The sequence below is a fragment of the Zootoca vivipara genome, chromosome 7, assembly GCF_963506605.1.
Source record: "Zootoca vivipara chromosome 7, rZooViv1.1, whole genome shotgun sequence".
NCBI lineage: Eukaryota > Metazoa > Chordata > Lepidosauria > Squamata > Lacertidae > Zootoca > Zootoca vivipara.
The window spans coordinates 73996730-74006441 of NC_083282.1; positions in this window are offsets into that span (position 1 = coordinate 73996730).

Consider the following 9712-nt stretch of genomic DNA (forward strand, 5'->3'; position numbering starts at 1 on the left):
GGATGACTCCTTGCTGGAGAGAATTTTAGGTCAGGGGTTTAACCCAGTCCCCTGTTCTAAAACTACTGACAAGTGCTTACAATCTCCACATAGGCCCCTTCTACAGAGCGATCCTTTAAGAAATGCAACTCCCGTTATGCTTCTGATTTGGTTATGACCTAAAACTAGTCCCAATTATTCCTAGGGTACAAATGCCAAATGTCCTTGTTTTGCCTCTTCTATCTTCCTTCCATCTTTTAAAGCCTTATTGGCTGAAGCAGTGGGGGAATAGCTGAACCCTGTGAAGTACTAATGAGCAAACTGCATATTACATTCCACTGCCTGTATTTTTTCCTCTACTAAACTAAAGGCAGTCGCTAGGCTGTGAGTTTCACCAAAGAAGCATTAGGGGGAAGGGCAGCCTAAACTTGTACAGCCATACCTCGGTTTGAGAATGCTCCAGTTTGAGTACTTTCAGTTTAAGTACTCCGCAGACCTGGAAGTGTTTACTTCCGGGTTCCGCGGCGCACACATGCGCAGAAACGATCTGCGTGCTTCACGCACACGCAGAAGCACTCTATCAGTGTTTCGCGCACACACGGAAGAGGCACTCGGATTGAGTACTTTTCGGGGAGTGAATGGCTCCCCGGATCCAATTGAGTACTTAAACCGAAGTACCACTGTACCTTCTGGCTGTCTTTCGATTTAAATTACACCTTCCCCAGCTGATTCAGAGTGGAGGGGAAACTGGGAGGGAAATGGTTAAGCTGGAGTGCATGTGGTGTTCCTCTGCTAAAAACTCACAGCACAATAAACTGCATTCAGTTCAAAAAAGCAAATGTCAGAAGAGAAGAGAAATATGCAACTGCATTCAGTGTATAGTTTGGCCATAAAAGTCCTTAAAAATGGATGTTCAGGCTTCTGCCGGATCACACCCTGTGCAGGCTCTTCCTTGATCACTTGTCCCTTTCCACATATCCTGCAGAGCTTTCCATACTCATATCCATCCTGCTGCACACCAGGAGCTGTTTTTAACAGCAGCTGGCATCTGAGGAGCCGGTTGCAGTTTACATTTCAGCTTGTGCATATGCAACAGAATTCAACTTGGCAATCTTTGCACTGTTGGGGGGGGGGAGCTTTTAGAATCAACGATCAGTCTGCTTTAAAATCAGCAAGGTGATGCGTCTCTGAATGCATGCCAGAACCATCCCTTTCTTGGGAAAGAGGAAGGAACAGAACAAGATGGAGACTTGGGCACCAGTACCTAGTCCCGTCAGCAGCTGGTGCTGCAGCAACCTTACTCCATGACCTTCACTCACACAGAGGAGCAAAATATATAAAGCTGCAATGGACTTGGCTGGAGCATGCCTGTTACGTTAGCGCTTGTTAGGCCAAGGAATCTGCACCCCAAGGGCAGATGGAGTAATTGTGCATATCACGCTAGGGGAGTCCCGAGATGCACTCCAGGAGCTGGCATGAGAGTTCAGACTTGGAGCCATGTTGATTTGTTAACTAGGGCAATTCTGCAGACAACACACTGCATTCCAGACTCACGGCCTCAAAGGGACTGAAAGGGCGATTTTTCTAAAGTGCCTGTTGTGTGGGTTGTGAGTTGAGGCTGATTAAGTTTTTTTTTTATTTTTAAAAAACCCCCAGTAAGATTGCTTCAGCATCTTAACTTTTTTTAAACCAACAAGATTGCTGCAACATCTTGTCAGAAAATTCTCACTAGTGAAAGGTGGGTCTCCTTGTCATTCAAGGTCAGCTTTCAGCTGTCGCTTCCTCAACAACATGCAGTGTGCTTGTCTATCCAACTAAGTCTTACTTGGAGGAGAGCCACTGAAATTAAGGAACATGAAAGTTTGAACCCAAATAGTTACACTTGCTTCATTTGACACAAGGCAGATAGCTGAATGATTTCCATATTTATGATTTACACTTGTGCTGGAAATCCCAAATCTATATTTTAAAAAAACTAGTCGTCCCTTCCCACCTTTAAAGTCCTATTAAAACCAATTAAACTTGTTTAGCCACAAGTATGACTGACTCTCTCTGGCTTGAGGCCTATGGTTGCCACTAAGTCTCAAGCCTACAGTTCATGAAAGAAGCCCTATTCCTACAGAGAACAGCAGTTTGAGGCAGCTTTTAGCCCATGTTTGGAGTGGAACCTTGCCACCATCACACTGCAGAGCGAGAAAGTGTAATGAACGCCAATTCTGCAGTCTTCTCCAATGTGGCCTGCCACCATCCACAAAACCCTTTCTAAGTGATATGCAAATAGATCAGCCTTCTGTTGCAATGGTTCCTTCTAATGTACAGAAAACCCTTCTGCAGTGCACCACTTTTTATTGGGATAATTTCTTAACAGCTGTAAAATAGCCCATCCCCCTTTGTATATAGCTCTTGAGTCCTCTGAGTTGTTGCTCAGTGGCTTTGGATATTGATTTAAGTGCATGTGACTCTTAAAAGTGATAAGAATGTTTGTTGCAATTGTACTTGGCTGGAATTCATTGTTGTCACTGTACCATCACTTGGTCGTCTTACTTTTTCATGCCTAAAGTTTGGATGGTCTCCAATGTGCCAAAAAACAACAACAACCCCATAACCTCCAAGGGCAGAATTCCCCCCCTCCATTTATCTGATTTTACCTTATTCAGGACCAATTTCTGGAAGGACTGGGTTTCCAAGAACTGCTTCATTCATTCTTTGTTTTGCCATCTCATTTGAGCAGCATGTTTTTGCTGCTGTTATCAGCTCAGTGTTAGACTGGGAAAGGGGTTTTGGAGGGCAAGGTTTTGCTCAGAAAGGTCCAAAGTGGAGATTTGATACCTCTTATCTCATTCAAAGAGAAAGGTCCACAGGTTTTTTTAACAGAGGACCTCTGTCCACCTCAAAGGTAATTTGACTCAACCGGAGATTATTTCTACCAGAGATAGAGCACAGCTGAGAAGGCACCAAAAATGGTATGACAAGATTTTGTGTGCTTCCCAGCCACTCAGTCCTGCACCCTTGCCTGTTGGCAGGAGAAGGGACCTGGAATGGGGCAGAGTTCCCATATTTTGCACAAGCTCCTTTCCCAAAAAGTCCAGATTCAAGTTTTTAATGATGCTGAAGACCAGACCTCAGTATCTTTTTGAGATTACTGAGCCAAATCTCCATCTTATGCCAAGTAAGTGTGTGTACCTCAGAACCACAAAATGCTCAGTCCATCATAGCAATAGTGTTTAAAATTTAGTCATGGGTTCTCTTAGGTGCCAATTGCTTTGTTATATGCCAAAATCCCCACCTCCTGCAGAACTTCTAGTAAAATGCATACTTTTATTGTGTTTGGAACAGGGTCTGCTCTCCTTTTTCCAATGTGTTGTAGGAGGTACGGATAAAGGGCAGCAACTTACCCCCTGCCATTCTGTATCTCTTCTACACTGCTTATTCATAATATGCCTTATGCGTGCTTTTTTCCCATATGTACTCAAAAGACTATATGCTGGGGTTTTTTTTTTAAAAAAAATCATTTTCTCAGATGTATTGAATTCAAATTCTGCTCCTATGAGGACCACTTCAGCAACATACCACATCAAATGAGAAAGGAACTAAGCTGGGAATTCAGGAGACTGTGCCTTCCCAAACCTCAAAACCTTCAGTTCTCTTTCTATTCCTTTGCCAAGTTGAACATTCCCTTGTACCTCCTTCACATCCAGGACTGAGAATGACTTTGCCCCTTCAGTCTGGGGTTTCTTGGGGGGGTATTCCAGTGTGCCAGTGTATACTGAATTCACATCAGAACTTTCCTTTGTTAAAGCATGGTTATTTGGAACACCAATGTGGGCTGACAATTAGCCTGTATGGGAAACAGCCTTTTGTTTCATATTTTATTTTTTGGTGAAATGCTGCTCCCTCTAGTCTTGTTCACTTAATGCTTTCTATACTAGTCCATCCTGAGGTGGCAATCTGTGCCTGGGTTGTACCACTTTTGAATTGAGCAAGGGCTCATATGATTGCAGGGTTTTCCCTGCAATAAAGAAAAATAATCCATCTACAAAACTTCTAAAGTGGGGGGGGTAAGGCTAAATCCCTTCTGATATTTAATTCCCTGTGCAAGGGGGGAGTTGAACATTTGACCCACCTGCAATTTACAAAGTGCAGCCTAGATGCAAGTTTTCTGCCTCTCAGAACTAGACCTAAAAATCCAGTCTCTTAAATCTGTGATCAAGCCATTTCCTTGCAGCATAATATTACTGTATTTGGGTTTTTTTCTCTAGCACCATTCATTTGTGAGCAGGACTTACATTGGGGTATTCAAATTATGTGACCAGGGTTGTTTACAAGCTGGAACAGTTGTTTTACCGGAGTGGTAGGGTGTGTGGCATCCTTCACTCCAAGGAGATGCCAGATTTGTTTCTGCTCAAGTATGTCAAGTAACCCCTTTTGCTGAGATGGAAGGAAGGAATAACTTTTATTTTTAAATGTCAGCCACCACGGAGAAACAGCTTCTTGACAAATACAAAACAAAACATATACCTAGCTGGGAAATGCTTCAGTGTAGGAGCTAAAACCAGCCTCTGTGTGCGTATGTGTACGTATGTGTGTATATAATATAGATATTAATGTATAAAGAATCCTTTTTTCCAAGTATGTACATTTTTTTATATAAAGAAATCAAGACAAGTAGATCAGTTTAAAATCACAGATTTCTCTTCTGCTTTTGGTATAGCAATAATGATTATGAATACTAATTTAAATGAACAGTGTACTTAATCTTACTTTTCTTCTTTGTCACACACAAATTTTTCAAAGAAAAATGAGTCAAGATTCCCTTGTGTGAACTCCCCCGTCTTCCCCCCGCCCATCATGCATGGCATAGGCGACTTTGGTACACAGGAAGGATGCTTGTATACTGGATTCCATCTTCAGATCAGAGTCTGACCGTTGCAATGAACTCATGAACTGGAGGAAGCATTGAGAGAGCTCCTTGTGTTGGCCTTGTTCTTCCTTATTCACGTCTTTGTTTTTTTAAAAGCCCACAATGTGTGAATCTGTCAGAGGGAGGCTCTGGCACTGGCTGAATGAAGTTTAAACAAGTCCTTACACGGATTTCTTCTGCTAATGTAATTGTGTGTGTGCGTGTGGGGGGGGGAACTGCACACATTTTGTAAAATCTCCAAATAACTATGCAGAGAATGGAACGAACTTTTTCTCTGTGTCTCTTTCTCCCATCCCTTCCTTTTTAGTGTCAGACTACTTAACTCTTTTTTTTTTTTGAAAATAAAATGTTATCAAAAAATAAAATTGCTAAATGTATGGAGATGAAAGTCCTCTTTTAATTCAGCGGCGTATGTCTTTTTTTCTTTCCATTTTTGCAGTTTTGTTAAATACAAGTAAATGGCACACAGGTGTGTGTGTGTGAGAGAGGGAGAATCATAGAATTGTGGAGTTAGAAGAGACCCCATGTGTAATCTAATCCAACCCCCTGCTTTGCAAAGAGAGAAATGACCTGCCGTATCAAATGTCATGCAAGTCCATATTGGCATCATTGGGACGCCATCCCCCACGACGTTTCTGACCACATACAATTTTGTAAAACTCGAAAGAGAATCTGTGTTTTGGGCCAGCTCATCTTGCTGCTTCTACATGCTGAGTGACAATGTTTATAAACCCTTCACAGTGCAATTCTATATGTGTATACTTAAAAGTAGGTTTCACTGAGTTCAGTGGGGTTTACTCCTAGGAAAGTAGGTACAGGAGTGCAGCTCAAACGTAATGGACTTATGTACTTAGTACAAATGCCAAAAACACAAATCATATTGCTTAAAAAAAACGGGATAACTAATTGATCTGCCCTTGCTGTACTTACGATGTAGTACTGCTGTGTGTGTGCATATGTGTGTAATATGCATCATAAGCTCAACAGCTGATCTCAACCTAAACCACTTTTTGCACTTTAAATCTTGAATCTCAGAGCCTTTTAAACCTTGCTGGAAAACTCCTGTGCGCTGAAATGCATAGCTCTCTCCTCCACCCTGGAAATTGAAATGGCAATCCTCTTGGTAGGGCATCAAAACAATCACTTTGTGTCCCTAAGCAGGAAGGTGCTGCTGCTGAAGTGTGGCCTGGTTTACCATCATTGGTGATGGAAGAAGTAACAGGAGGAGAAAAGTCGAAAGGCCCAGGAGAACTGTTGCTACACGTTGATAAAGGGGGGAAAGCTGGTGAGGTTGTGGTGTGCACAGTATAATAGGATGTATTTAGATGAATTCTGCATAAGGTACCAGGAGTCATAGCATTGCTGGTGTTTTACACACTACCTCCCCTGCCCCCAAACAAATTAAAAATCATTATGGGGTTAGGCAGATGTAGCACTACTCACAATGCACCTGTGGTGTGCTTTGGCCTTCACAACTTAATATAAGCATATACACGCACACTTCAACCTGGAAGTCAAACACAGGATCATCTGCTGATATTGCTGCAGGTGGTGGAAGTACAAAAGTGATCTCTCAGATCACTTGCCATGTGCTGAATGCAAAAAGTATGTCCATAACAAGCATGGCACTTTCAGATTTTCTGTGCTTGCATGCACAATTTATATTTCATTAAGAAGCTGCCAAGATAAGCACATTTGCTTCTAGGTAGTGGGCAGGGGGGTACTTGGGGGTTGGCCAGGTTGGCCCCTCCCAAAGGCACAGGCCCAGTGTGATGCAAAAATTGCCCTTGCCCACTCTGGCTTGGAGTGGTTAGGAGCCTGTCCATGTGCTCCTCGGGCTGCTCCTTCACTGCTCTGGGCAGCCGGGAGAGGTACACAGGCTTCTCTGGGCACCTTGGCAGAGGAGCTCAAGGGACAAGGGGGCGCTGATACAGCTCTTTGCCAAGAGTGCAAGGGAGCTTAAGTACGCCTCTGGTAGTGGGTAGGAAAAGAACAAGCTTGAGATTTCCCTCCCTGGCCTCTGGAAGTCTCGTTTCACTTCCTGTTGCCTCCTGAACTTAAAACTACAATAACTCTCTTCATTTGTTCAGGATTATTTCACTACCAGGTATCAATTGCTGCATTTGCACGATGACATTGTGAACATGTGAAATACATATAACCTGCACATTCCATAGCAAAGCCGGGTGGGCCTGAGTACAGAAACATTTCTCTGTGTAAGAGCAATGGCTTTGCAAAGATTCTTCTTCAGGACACCAACATTTTGTGGCTGGAGCTGGTTTTAATTCTCATCAACATGTCTCATTTGCTTTGGGGTCAGAGGCTCGCTTTGTCTTATCTTAGCCTACCCAAAGCCCCTTTCACATCTGCTTTATATATCAAGACTGCAAAGTGCAAGCAACCCTGTTAGCCTGCAGAAACAGAATCCATGGGAAGAGAATGACATTGACTTGGTCGTCTCAATCAGTCAGTGAACTTCAGCCACTGCCAAAGATTTCTGCATACAGTATAGGCAAACTATTATGAGCTATCTTAATGAAATGGATGTTGGCTAAGAGAAGTGTCTTTGCTTCTGTGCTATAATATGTTTCTCTGGGCCTGTTAATATGAGTGCCATGCCAGATTTTTAAAAGCTGGATCAGATGTTTTTTTCTGGCACTTTCAAGAACCTTCAAGTCATCAAAAATAATAGCCTAAACTAGTGATGGGAAGCCTGTGGAGCTCCTAATGGTGCTAGACTACAATTCCCATCACTCCTGACCATTGATCATGTTGGCTGGGGCTGATGGGAGTTGGAGTTCTGACATCTAGAGGGCCACAGGTTTTCAATCATTATCCAAATCTTTCTTGTGTGATTTGCCTTATCTGGCAAGTTGTGGTTTTAGGGCGCTCTCCTTTGTACTGTGTTTTACAACCCTATTTGGCTGAAACCTGACTTTCCTTGATACTAAGTTTTTACCTGTTCAAACTCCTCTTTTGAGATTATCTGTCTCTCTTAAAAATGCAGATTCTGGATCCCTGCAGTTCTGCTTCTGTATTTGCCTGCTGCCACCTGGTGCCCAGACATAGTGCAAAAATTTTCCCAAATATATCCCTCTTCCTCTAAAGTGTCAACCTTTCCTAAGCGTGATAACCAAAGAGGGTCAGCTAGATGTAGGTGTCCAGAATCTTGCCTGTACAGTGGTACCTCGGTTTACGAACTTAATCCGTTCCTGAAGTCCATTCTTAAACCAAATCCGTTCTTAAACCGAGGTGCGTTTTCCCTAATGAGGCCTTCCGCCGCTGGTGCCCTTCCACCGTTCCGTTCGTTCACAAACCGGAACACGACTTCTACGGCGTTTGTAAACTGAATAATTTGTAAACAAGACTGTTCGTAAACTGAGGTACTACTGTATTATATCTTACATTTATATCTGCATCCTTTCCCTAAAAGAGCGGCATACTTTAGGGTTATTTCATCTCATCAGACCAGTCCCACTAGCAGAAGCCCACACAAGGGCTTCCACTAGTGCAGTGTTTCCCAACCAGTGTGCCTCCAGATGTTTTGGGACTACAACTCCCATCATCCCTAGCTAGCAAGACCAGTGGTCAGGAATGATGGGAGTTGTAGTCCCAAAACATCTGGAGGCACACTGGTTGGGAAACACTGCACTAGTGCAATGGGACTTTCCATCTCTCCTGTCTCTACTCCATCACACCCAAATCAGCTTAGGAGGTCAAGAGAACCTCCATACATTTCCTTTTTCCGTGGGCCCCTAGGAAATTTCCAGCCAACCTCACTAATGCATTGACTTCCATGGGCCTTGAGGCAGCTCTGTCTTGTTTAAATTCATACAGTTATCAAGGCACCAAATGATGTGTCATAGTTCGCTCATGTTGCACTTCATACATAATTCTCTCTACAAAGCCTCACGTCTGAAAAGCCACCAAGCCCCGGAGCCCTGTTACTTGCTCAGTTTGCAACCATTGATTTCCAAACTTCCACCAGCTTGTTTCTTTCCCCCTGTTCCTCTGATCTACCAAGCTGGTAAGTGAGTCATACTCCTTTTTTAAATGTTTAATATTTTGTATTACACACCCTCTTTAAAGCAGCTTACAAAATGAAAGGGAATTTCTCTCTTCAGCAACATCTTCCCTGCAAGTCCCTGACACATGGACTGATTGCTTAATTGGTGCTTCCATTTCTACTGGGGAAAAGGTAAAAGAAGATTTCTGCCAGCCATTATTCCTCTGAAATCTAAAAAAACACTGAGGCAGCATGAGGCTGGGAAGAAAGTAGGGCACAATGCTGAGCACAGCTGTCTCATACAGGAGATGTCATAAAGAAGGTTTTCCTTAACCACCATGAAACGCTTTGCAATTCAGAGGCTTCTTAGGAATTATCAGTTGTTGCTTTTGACAGTAGCAAACTATACTGTGAGAGGGTGGTGGGGAATATATTATACAGTACAGGTACTTCAGGGATGCGGAAACTGCATTCTCCAAATGAAGGTTGGACTCCAATTCCCAACAGCTCCAGGCAGCATGGTCAATGGTCACAATGTCCAACAACATCTGGAGGCATGGGCATAGCCAGGATTTTTGTTGGGAGAGTAGGCCTTTTGTTTTTTTGGGGGGGGCAGAACCTCAGTTACCTATGTATTTTTACCTTTTCCCCAGTAGATGCACCAATTAAGCAATCAGTCTATGTGTCAGGGACTTGCAGGGAAGAAGTTGCTGAAGAGAGAAATTTCCCACCAACCCCAGAGCCTACTGACCTCATTTCACATAGCACCATAGTAATATATCAGCCACAGGTCAGGACAGTTGCTA